Source organism: Pseudophryne corroboree, chromosome 6, assembly GCF_028390025.1.
Source record: "Pseudophryne corroboree isolate aPseCor3 chromosome 6, aPseCor3.hap2, whole genome shotgun sequence".
NCBI classification, from domain to species: domain Eukaryota; kingdom Metazoa; phylum Chordata; class Amphibia; order Anura; family Myobatrachidae; genus Pseudophryne; species Pseudophryne corroboree.
In genome coordinates, this window is record NC_086449.1 from 660,354,869 (window position 1) to 660,367,766 (window position 12,898).

Genomic DNA, 12,898 nt, shown 5'->3' on the forward strand with positions numbered 1-12,898 from the left:
GATACAGTCTTGACACATTTTGATGTGACACATTTGGATGTAACAGATTGGATGGGTCTGTTTAGTGTCATATGAATACAATGTTGCTACTAATGGTATAATTACACTGTTGCTGCTAATCCTTTACAGTGCCAAAGGATACTATCTGTCTCCTACTAGAGTGTGTGGAACATACTGATCTTTTGATTTTGATTTTTAAAGTTTTATGTATATACGTTTGTCATTTAATTGGAGTAAAAGGTTGTATTTAAATTAAAGTAGACTCTTTGTTTACTGATTGCAGCAGTGAGTAAAGGCAGACACTCATTATATTATATAATTTTATATTCTAATTCAAGCGCACCATTGTTCCCTCTTTTTTTGGACTCACACCAAGAAACATACTTTTTCCAAATTCGATGGTAATGTTTAGACATTACTCCTTTCCTAGCCTGTATCAGGGTAGGAATAACCTTGTTCGGAATTCCCGTCCGAGCTCGTGCCAGGCGTTCAACCTCCATGCCGTCAAACGTAGCCGCGGTAAGTCTTGATAGGCGAACAGCTTGAACCTTTGTTCTCCTTATGAGCTTTAGAACTCTTGGGATGCGTGGAAGTGGAGGAAACATGTACACCGACTAGAACACCCACGGAGTCACTAGGGCGTCCACCGCCACTGCTTGCGGATGCCTCGACTTGGAACAATACCACCGAAGCTTCTTGTTGAGATGAGAGGCCATCATGTCGATCTGGGGTACGCCCCAAAAATCTGTCACCTCCTTGAACCCCTCTGGATGGAGACCCCACTCCCCTGGATGGAGATCGTATCTGCTGAGGAAGTCCGCTTCCCAGTTGTCTACTCCCGAAATGAAAATTGCTGACAGCGCCAACGCGTGCTTTTCTGCCCAGAGGATGATTCTTGTAACCTCTGCCATTGCAGCTCTGCTCTTCGTTCCGCCTTGTCGGTTTATGTAAGCCACTGTTGTCACATTGTCTGACTGCACTTGAATGACCCGATTCCTCAGAAGATGGGCCGCTAGGAGATGACCGTTGTAGACGGCTCTTAGTTCCAGAATGTTTATCGGCAGGCTGGCATCCAGGATTGACCACCTTCCTTGGAAGGTTTCCCCTTGAGTGACTGCGCCCCAGCCCCGGAGACTTGCATCCGTGGTTAGAAGGATCCAGTCCTGAATCCCGAACCTGTGGCCCTCCAGAAGGTGAGGTAATTGCAGCCACCAGAGGAGTGAAATCCTGGCCTTTGGTGACAGACGTATTCTCTGGTGCATGTGTAGATGGGATCCCGACCACTTGTCCAGGAGATCCAGTTGGAAAGACCGAGCGTGAAACCTCCTCTACTGCAGAGCTTCGTAAGAGGCCACCATCTTCCCCAGAAGGCAAATGCACTGATGAACTGACACCCGGGCTGGCTTCAGGAAATCCTGGACCATTGTTTGAATCACCAACGCTTTCTCCTCTGAGAGAAACACCATCTGCAACTCCGTGTCGAGGATCATTCCCAGAAAGGACAACCTCCTGGTTGGTTCCAATTGTGATTTTGGAAGATTCAGGATCCATCCATGTTCCCTGAGAAGCTGGGTCATGAGTGTTATGGACCGTATCAGCTTCTCCTTGGACGATGCCTTTATCAGCAGAACGTCCAGATACGGAATTATGTTCACCCCCTGTCTGCGGAGGAGAATCATGATTTCCGCCATCACCTTGGTGAATACCCTCGGTGCTGTGGAAAGCCCGAATGGGAGGGCTTGGAACTGAAAGTGACAGTCCAACAAAGCGAATCGAAGATAAGCTTGATGCGGCAGCCAAATCAGAATGTGGAGGTACACATCCTTGATATCCAGGGATACTAGGAATTCCCCCTCCTCCAGACCTGATATCACTGCCCTTAGAGATTCCATTTTGAACTTGAACTCCCTCAGAAAAGGGTTTAGTGATTTTAAGTTCAGGATGGGCCTGATCGAACCATCCGGTTTCGTTACCACGAAAAGGTTCGAATAGTAACCTTTGTTTTGCATATGAGGTTGTACTAGCACAATAACTCGTGCCTCCACCAACTTCTGGATGGCTTCTTGCAGGACAGTCCTGTCTGCCAGTAGAGCTGGCAAGCCTGATCTGAAAAATCGGTGAGGAGGGAGATTTTGAAATTCCAGCCTGTAACCCCTGGGACACAATATCTTGCACCAAGGGGTCCAGGCCGGAGGACACCCAGACATGACTGAAATGTCTGAGTCTCGCTCCCACTGGCCCCACCTCCAGGCATTCAGTCTACCATCATGCAGAGGACTTTGGTGTATCTGAAGCAGGTTTCTGTTCCTGGGAACCTGCAGTCGCAGGTTTCTTGAACTTGGGCCGACCTCCCCGAAAGAAGGTGTTGGACGGCTTGGCCTTTCTGGGCTTGGTAGACCGAAAGGGCTGTGATGTAACTGAAGAAAAGGGTTTCTTCGGAGCTGAGGGAAGAAAGGGTGACTTACCAGCTGTAGACGTGGAGATCCACGCATCTAACACTTCCCCAAACAGAGCCTGACCTGTGTAGGGTAGGGTCTCCACACTTCTCCTGGATTCCGCATCGGCAGACCACTGGTGCAACCACAGTTCTCGACGAGCTGATACTGACATGGAGGAAATCCCCGCAGCCATGGAACCCAGGTCTTTCATGGATTCTACCAGAAATCCTGCCGAATCCTGAATGTTACGTAAAAACAATTCAACATCACATTTCTCCATAGTATCCAAGTCCTCAAGGAACGTGCCTGATCACTTTATTATAGCTTTGGCAATCCAAGCACTGGCAATAGTGGGACGCAGGATTGCCCCAGAAGCCGTGTACATGGATTTGAGCGTATTATCAATTTTACGATCAGCCGGCTCTTTCAAGGCGGTAGATCCTGGAATAGGTAAAACCACCTTTTTTGAGAGTCTGGATACTGACGCGTCAACAATAGGCGGGTTTACCCATTTTTTCCCTATCCTCTACCGGGAAAGGAAACGCTACCAGAACCCTTTTAGGTATCTAGAATTTTTTATCCTGGTTTTCCCAAGCCTTTTCAAATATAGCATTTAATTCCTTTGACGCAGGGAAGGTTAGCGAGGTTTTCTTATTTTCAGTGAAGTAAGCCTCCTCAACCTGCTCGGGTGTTGTATCAGTAATATTCAACACATCTCTAATAGCGTCTATCATCAACTGCACCCCTTTTGCAAGCGATGCAGCCCTCCGCGACACATCCCCGTCACCGTCTGCAGTATCAGAATCGGTATCAGTATCATCCTGCATGATCTGAGCAAGAACACGTTTATGTGAATATACAGCGGGGAGCCCTGATGTACCAGAACTGGGTCAGACTGCCATAGAGTTCTGTAAAGCCTGAGTTGCAGATTAATTTTGTGCAACCCTATTTGAAATCTGAGAAATCATAGATTTGATAGAGGATAACCACTCAGGCTCCCTTGCTAGAATTTGTGCTAAACCAGTGCAATCCTGATTACATGGAACGGCTCAAATATAAACTTTACCAGATAAACTCTGTAGAGCTCCTAGCTGTGACCGGCTCCTCCGGGCACATTTTCTAAACTGAGTCTGGTAGGAGGGGTATAGAGGGAGGAGCCAGCCCACTCTCTCAAACTCTTAAAGTGCCAATGGCTCCTAGTGGACCCGTCTATACCCTATGGTACTAATGTGGACCCCAGCATCCTCTGGGACGTAAGAGAAATAGTAGGTTTTGTTGGGCTATTGTTATTATTTCTACACATTATTAGCGCCTAAATAGAGAAGGCAAAAATAACTTTTTAAAAAAGTAAATTTTCATGTGATTTTTTTTGTTCAATGAAAACCTACATGGAGAATCCTGCTAGTTATTATTTTGCAGATGTGGATTAATACTGACAATTACATTGCTGGTGTTTTGGAAACAAAACCACATTGTCTTTTCATTCACTTTCTTGAAATTTTAATAAAAAACAGCCATTTCTAGTCACTAGTTCATTTTTATTTGAAGTGTTGAAGAAAAAGGTATGCATGGAGGGTTTCTGGTTGCCTGGAAACCCCTCTCCTCTTGACCAGTGGCTCAAATTATGACAGCAATAGCAATAGTATATAATACGATTACTAGAGCTGCTGCCACATCATGCAGTTATAGGGACAGAGTAAAGCTGCTGCACATGGCCAATGGTAGCAGCTTACTCTACCTAGTTTGCTGTGTGTGAATCTGAGACCTCAATTAGTGCACTGGACCAGAGAGTAGCTACCATGAAAAAGAGACAGGAGCCTGATCATGAGGTGGGAGAATGTGTGCTTAGAAAGTGCAGTACTGATTCTATTATGTTTTTGTATTTATGTATGAAATAAATATGTTTGCTACAGCCTATACTGTTGAGTTAGATATTAATACTGTATTCCATATAGTATCCAGTGTATAAAAAAGACCAATGTTTACATTAATATCCACAGTCGTTACTAGGACTCTTCTACCACTCTCACAGACTCCTGCACTTGCTCCAATGTTCCACAGAATGGGAGATTGTGGACTGCATTTGGAAACCCCCCCAAGAAATCCGGCATTTGCCACTTGTACTGCATAAAAAAATCAGTGATACGGATGTTGAAATATGGTGAGCACAAATGCCAAAATATGGCCTAAGCAAAATGGAGAAAAAACCCTTAGCAACAAATGGGTAAATCTATTACTGATCCAACAGGTCTTTTGCCAGATTGTTCTCAAAACTGTCAACGGGCAGTCCTTAACCAGGCTGATGGAGAGGCCCAGTGACACATGCGTCTGAAGATGTGGCTTATTGGGACCAGAGCATGGAGCAGTGAAGGACCCGGGACTGACACTGAGATATTATATCTCATACATGCGCTTATGAACTGGCCATTGACAGTTCTGTCTATCAGCTGGTAATTGTTACCCTTTCATCCACTTGTGGACCACCAATTTTGTGATGAAGGCTTTCTTGAAGAAGCGTATTTTCTGTTTTTATGTTGATTAATTTGTGCTTCACTATTTATGTTTTCTCCTTTCATTTTTGAGAATACAACTATGAGTCGGGATGGTATCGGGATCCCGGCGCATGGGATGCCAGCAGTCAGAATACCGACAGCGGTATCCCGACGCTTAAGCAGTAAGTATACTATTCCTAATCCCAAACCTCTCTAACCCTATCGCCTCATCCCCGAAACTGACACTTGCCCCCACCCCCACCCACCGCAGTCTAACCCTAACCCTCCCCGTGGTGCCTAACCCTAACCCTCCCTCTCCTCAGCCTGACATCAACCCTCCCCTGGGGTACCGAACCCTAACCCTCCCTCTCCTCAGCCTGACATTAACCCTCCCCTGGTGTGCCTAACCCTAAACCTCCCTCTCCGCAGCCTGACATTAACCCTCCCCTGGGGTGCCTAACCCTAACCCTCCCTCTCCTCAGCCTGACATTAACCCTCCCCTGGGGTGCCTAACCCTAACCCTCCCTCTCCGCAGCCTGACATTAACCCTCCCCTGGGGTGCCTAACCCTAACCCTCCCTCTCCTCAGCCTGACATTAACCCTCCCCTGGGGTGCCCAACCCTCCCTCTCCACAGCCTGACATTAACCCTCCCCTGGGGTGCCCAACCCTCCCTCTCCTCAGCCTGACATTAACCCTCCCCTGGGGTGCCTAACCCTAAACCTCCCTCTCCTCAGCCTGACATTAACCCTCCCCTGGGGTGCCTAACCCTAAACCTCCCTCTCCGCAGTCTGACATTAACCCTCCCCTGGGGTGCCTAACCCTAACCCTCCCTCTCCGCAGCTTGACATTAACCCTCCCCTGGGGTGCCTAACCCTAACCCTCCCTCTCCTCAGCCTGACATTAACCCTCCCCTGGGGTGCCTAACCCTAACCCTCCCTCTCCGCAGCCTGACATTAACCCTCCCCTGGGGTGCCTAACCCTAACCCTCCCTCTCCTCAACCTGACAGTAACCCTCCCCGTGGTGCCTAACCCTAACCCTCCCTCTCCGCAGCCTGACATTAACCCTCCCCGTGGTGCCTAACCCTAACCCTCCCTCTCCGCAGCCTGACATTAACCCTCCCCGTGGTGCCTAACCCTAACCCTCCCTCTCCTCAGCCTGACAGTAACCCTCCCCGTGGTGCCTAACCCTAACCCTCCCTCTCCGCAGCCTAACCCTTACCCCTCCCCCCAGCAGTCTAACTCTAACCCTCTCCTCACATCCTATAACTAACCCCTTCCCCTCGTGGCTTTCTCAGTGTTCTGTCCTGGCAGACGTTTGTTCTGGATCCTGGCGCCGGCATTTCGATCTATGTCAGTATTCTGAGCAGTGTCGGGATTCTGGCTTTGGGATTCCAGCATTGGGATTCCGACTGACGGGATCCTGAATGCCAGGATCCTTATCGGATCCGCTATGAGTCTATGAGAAGACTCCATCAGGAAATCTGAACAGCTACTTAAAGTGACAGTGACCAATACACTTCTATACATTGTATAAGACATTTAGCGCTGAATGAGTGATTTCCTAATTTCTGTTTGCATCCAATAAACGGTCCTATCTGATGGAGCAATTATTGGATCTGTGTGCACACATAGACACACATGTTATCCCGACCTCCCAATCTGACTGTTTGAAACCATTTATCTGCTAATGCCTATGCATACACACTATCCAATTATTGGGCCAATCAGCCAATTATGATTGGCCCGATAATGGACAGTGTATAACCAGCATTATTTTTGTTGGAACTAATGAGCCAATAATGTTAAGGGATTCAACTTTTGTCTTCATGAAATTAATTTGATTTTCCCAAATCCCTGGCAGGTTTAGAAGTTGTGCTAGGGAAGGGGAGAGAAAGAAGGCTCTTGTGTGGGCGCACTCTTTTAGAAAGGAAGGAAAATTCCTATAACATAAGGAGAGAAGTACTTAAAAATTAACTTTTAATGTTGACATTTATAACAAAGTTACCCATATAGCTGATCCATACAGGAGAAAGATAGAAGATTAAAAATGTTCTGGTCTATTTAATCACAGTGTGTGATAGAAATGGTTGTAGACACTTGTTCGTCTTACCCCCATTTCCCCTGACCAGTACAGAATATCTGTATTAATGGGACCAAGGAGTGGTCATAAGAATTATCTGCTAAGTATGTCCCATTTGGGCTACTTAAATTCAAAGATAAATAATCTTCTGCATCAAAGGGACCTGACTTTCAGACGTAAGCCACAATAATTGGTCGTAGGCCTCAGGTATGAGAAAGATCTCAAAGATGAGAATTAGTGGTGATACTGCTGTTGGCGTCGCAAATCACATATAACGGGAAAACGTCCCTGCTCTACAACACCGGGTATTCACAGGAAGTCTCCTCACCCGGTACTAACCCGGCCCAACGCTGTTTAGCTTCCAAGATCGGACGAGATCGGGCGTTGGCAGCGTGGTATGATAGTAGAGAATTTATATGAAAGTACACCAATGAGAGTGCACCTATATAGGAAAATAAGGGAAAGATAAAGAGATGAAAGAAATGAGGACAGTTGGTAGAGAAAAAGGGATGAATTAGTAAAGTACAACTAGGTGGATCTGCTTTCTGCGTTTAGACACAGCTCATCAAATCCCACATCTGTGGTATTGTGCTCTGTGAATCGCAGATGAGAGTCCACGAAAAAATAGTGAGGCATGAACAAGAGGTGTGCAATACATAATTTAGGTTAGTTTATCAGTGAGGAATTGCCGCAAAGGACTGGTAAGAAATTAAATTTTAAAATAAGATTATACATATCATCAAAACAGTATACTGGCCTCTGCTGGTGGGAACTCAGCATGCCAGTAAAGAAAGAATTTTTTCAACCAGGTGTTAGTTTAGCAAATTCCAGAAAATGAAACAAGAAAAAGAGAAAGATTTTTTGATATACGTTTTGCTGTCAGATAATAAGGCTTAACACAGAAATCTGCAAATGTACTACACAAGTCTATTCATATCTTGCAAAGATAATGCATATTAATGAAAGCACATAAAATATTGCTGTATGTGTATATTGTACAAAAATCAAGCAGATTAAATGAATGCATATTGAGTACTGCTGTCTGTGTGTGGTGTACACAGAACAGCAGTGGGCTTACGGTCACCAAGATTTGGAAAGAGTAGGCAGGTCAGAGCATCATCAGGTGCCCGTGCAGGAGCAGAAGATCCACTCCATGTGTGCTCCCCCCCGTGGAAAACGCGTTTCACCCTGACGGGCTTGTTCACTTCCGGGTATGGGGGAATACCATTCATTTAATCTGCTTAATTTTTGTACAATATACACATACAGCAATATTTTATGTGCTTTCATTAATATGCATTATCTTTGCAAGATATGAATAGACTTGTGTAGTACATTTGCAGATTTCTGTTTTAAGCCTTATTATCTGACAGTAAAACGTATATCAAAAATTCTTTCTCTTTTTCTTGTTTCATTTTCTGGAATTTGCTAAACTAACACCTGGTTGAAAAAATTCTTTATTTACTGGCATGCTGAGTTCCCACCAGCAGAGGCCAGTATACTGTTTTGATGATATGTATAATCTTATTTTAAAATTTAATTTCTTACCAGTCCTTTGCGGCAATTCCTCACTGATAAACTAACCTAAATTATGTATTGCACACCTCTTGTTCATGCCTCACTATTTTTTTCGTGGACTCTCATCTGCGATTCACAGAGCACAATACCACAGATGTGGGATTTGATGAGCTGTGTCTAAACGCAGAAAGCAGATCCACCTAGTTGTACTTTACTAATTCATCCCTTTTTCTCTACCAACTGTCCTCATTTCTTTCATCTCTTTATCTTTCCCTTATTTTCCTATATAGGTGCACTCTCATTGGTGTACTTTCATATAAATTCTCTACTATCATACCACGCTGCCAACGCCCGATCTCGTCCGATCTTGGAAGCTAAACAGCGTTGGGCCGGGTTAGCACCGGGTGAGGAGACTTCCTGTGAATACCCGGTGTTGTAGAGCAGGGACGTTTTCCCGTTATATGTGATTTGCGACGCCAACAGCAGTATCACCACTAATTCTCATCTTTGAGATCTTTCTCATACCTGAGGCCTACGACCAATTATTGTGGCTTACGTCTGAAAGTCAGGTCCCTTTGATGCAGAAGATTATTTATCTCTGATTTTAAGTAGCCCAAATGGGACGTACTTAGCAGATAATTCTTATGACCACTCCTTGGTCCCATTAATACAGATATTCTGTACTGGTCAGGGGAAATGGGGGTAAGACGAACAAGTGTCTACAACCATTTCTATCACACACTGTGATTAAATAGACCAGAACATTTTTAATCTTCTATCTTTCTCCTACATGGATCAGCTATATGGGTAACTTTGCTATAAATGTCAACATTAAAAGTTAAATTTTAAGTACTTCTCTCCTTATGTTATAGGAATTTTCCTTCCTTTCTAAAAGAGTGCGCCCACACAAGAGCCTTCTTTCTCTCCCCTTCCCTAGCACATGTACTCTCTGGCTCTGGGCGCACCACCAACTAGGACAACGTTATCTATTTAAGTAAAAAACAGGCGTTTTTTTCTTCCGCCTCCTATTTTGGAGTGTTTAATAGTCCAATCATTGGTTTTCTAGTATCAATATTCTATCAATCTAACTGGTGCCCGATCGCCTCTTGTCTAGTCATAAGGTTTAGAAGTTGTCCTGCTCATTGACAAACGTTAACTGCACAATTTTAGGAAATTTTTAGTAAGAATATATAATAACACATATTATTACTATAAATAATGTTTTCAATACTTATTTCAAGGTGGACTTTGCTTTTAAATATCCGAAGAAGAAAAAAAAGATTACTCAGATGACATAATAATCCAGTTGAGTTCTAGGAACTATGGGGGACATTTACTAAGCAGTGATAAGAGCGGAGAAGTGAGCCACTGGAGAAGTTGCCCCATCAACCAATCAGCAGCTCTGTATAATTTTATAGTATGCAAATTCTAGATGTTACTTCAGTGCTGATTGGTTGCCATGGGCACTTCTCCACTGGCTCACTTCTCCGCTCTTAACACTGCTTAGTAAATGTCCCCCTATGTTCTATTTGATTAAAAAGAAAAAACAGTTCTCAATGTGCTTCTTTGCTTTCATATTTTATATGATTTCTACAGCCTACACAAAGAATGAGCAATGTGCAGAATGGCTTTCCAACAGTTACTGAGCAAATACCAACATGTTTTGCCAGACAGTAAAGCAATTGCTCCTATGACTTTTGGTTGACTTGCAGTTTGAACGAATGAAACTAAATGTGCAATAATGTATCTACAACAGTTGAAGAATATAGTAAATATATAAAACAAATATTATACAATATTTTCTAGCTCTTGAATCTAGGGGCAAGCGTTCTGATTCTGAATCTTTACATTATTATTATTTTTTTGTTTCTATCTATGTATATTTCAACTATAGCAACTTATTTGATATACTGTTGTATACTATACACTTTTGTGTGATTCATAAACATCCTGTGTTATTTGTGTAACTTACAACTTAAAACCATGTGTGTTGGATTGAATTGACTATGGCTCTGGAAAACCTGTTTGTGTGGGTGAACCTAGGATAAGCCAAGCAATGCCCTGGCACCAATAGTGTAACAAAACATGCTTTCATACCTGAAATACAAACAGCACTAATAGAACCACAACAGCCTCATCTTGCGAAATAGTCTTTGAGAACACATGTGGTGAATCTGATTAATTCTCTGGAACTTGGAAAGCACTGTTACATGGTGGCAGCTTATTGTCTGTATCCTGACAGCAGAACCCTGAAGTGTTAGATCTGTGATAACCAGTATAAAAGGAATGTTTAACGGACAAGGTGTTACTGTGTGCTTGATTCAGTGGTCCTGTGTTTATTAAATATAGTCAGAAACATTTTTCAGTTATGTATTATTCATTATGTTATCCTGTTAGAACCCATTGTCCAACCTTGGTAACAAACACTATTTTAGATATTACAGTATAACATTTCATAGTAGTCGGACTCACAGCTGTGATCTATTTACTTCCTTTATAAGGAGAATCCACAGTAGTACTCCTTATACCTGTGATGAAATGGACGTTTTGATTGGTAGTAAAACGTGTTAGTTATTGAGTCCAGAAAGTAGTGTGTTTATGAACCTTCTGCTCTATGCTAGCTGAAAAATGCCAGAGACACAAACGGCAGCACAAATACTAGCTCTTGCACTTTTCACACAGAGCCACTCTGCCACAGACTTGGTAGTACACTAACGCAGTGATGGACCAACACTTTCCAGTTGCCATAATGGCACCAGTGACTTCTGAGTGCCTCCTGGCATCAGATTCTCACAGGTTTTGTATTCTATATTTCTACACTTGCCTCCAGGCACGCTGCTGTGTGCTGCGTTGTACTCTGCTGGTTAAATTGGCTGTACTGTCCAGACCAGTGATGTGCAGTGAGGTCAGTGGCTCGGGAGGCATGCATGGGGATGGGTCTGAGGGGCCTGTCTCACTCCCTACTCACTGTAACTCTCACATCCCTGCACTACACCCATGCAAACAGTGGTGACACCACAAGTAGACAGGTAGAGCTGCCTCACCCTACACTACCCAGCACAATCTGCAGTCCTACAGAGGTGGGGAAATGGACATGAGACTGATACATCATATACTGTAACTCCTATCCCTATAATTCCACATTTTGGGAAATGGAGAGTGGTGTAAGATGTGGAGAGAGATAAGGAGTGGGACAGGAATCAGAGCTACAGTGAGGCAGTGGCAGAGACAAGGGAGAGAGAGAGAGGCAGGGTATATGGGGGAGCAGGGACGCCAGAATGTTTTGAGGTTGGGGGGGTGCAGAACAACATACATATTGGCGCTCCCCCCAATTCCCACCCCCAGTGTGGGGGAGCGCTTACCTCCGATACCTGCGGTGACTTGTTTTTAAAAAAAACAACATCCAAAGAATGGTGGAGGGTTATTTTAATGACTGCGTGCAAACAGGAATGTCACAGAGACCCTTTGACTATTGGAAGGCAAAAAAGCAATCTGAAGGCCCTTGTACAAACTGGCTTTTGCTTTACTTAAGCTGCCCACCCTCAAGTGTGTACTCAGAAAGAGTTTTTACCAATCCAGAAAGCTTGTCAGCGATCGGCATAGGAGGCTAATTTCTCAAAATGTAGAATAGGTGATGTTAACCAAAATGAACTACAGATGCCATGAGGAAGACCTTTATCTGCAATTACATCAAAGTACAGAGACTTATGTAATGTTGGATTCCAGTGGGGATAAATTGATATTGTGCGCGGATGATGTACACACCGAAGAGGGTGAGGATGAGTTGATAGTGACAATGACAACTAGCTACTGCAAAGCTGTTAGCTTAGCTGCCTTAAGCACATTGGTAGCTTGTTTTATGGGTGCCCAAACAAACCAAGCACTTCAGCCTCAAAAGTGGCAGTCCCTGTCGCTGAATTGCTTGGTTTGTTAAACTGTGCATGTCCTTTTTAATATCCAACATAAGGGTAGGTGGGAAAGCCGAAGGTCAATTCCATCTTGCATCACTTTTCATTCTGCCATTGCTGTGTGGCAATGTTTCATAGATGTGCTATAAATTGCCATGTGTTTATGTTGCTGCTCTGTCGCTTAGTAACAAGCCACATCGCTGCAGCCTTTGGCATAAACTTGATGAGAACAATATTGTGAGCTGTGAGGTGGGCAAAACTGACTGAAAATGAATGTTAATGAGGTTAATACTGTAGGAACAAAAAGGCCCAAATTATGTGGTTTCAGCTTTTTAATAATTTTTTTAAAAAACATACAAAACCAAATCCAGTCACGGTGTTTATGCAAAACCAAAACTGGATATCGGATTAGAACCAAAGCCAGCAAAAATGGTCCGGCGCACATCTCTACTATATTTCCA

The 12,898-nt window shown here is 43.9% G+C and overlaps 1 protein-coding gene and 2 pseudogenes across 1 annotated transcript in view; 1 reads left to right on the plus strand and 2 right to left on the minus strand.

Annotated features, from left to right (window-relative positions):
* Positions 1 to 12,898, minus strand: part of LOC134933196 (rho GTPase-activating protein 7-like) — a 426,624-nt gene that overhangs the window by 267,424 nt on the left and 146,302 nt on the right. The window lies entirely within an intron of this gene.
* Positions 7,302 to 7,420, minus strand: LOC134937026 (5S ribosomal RNA; annotated as a pseudogene).
* Positions 8,853 to 8,971, plus strand: LOC134938782 (5S ribosomal RNA; annotated as a pseudogene).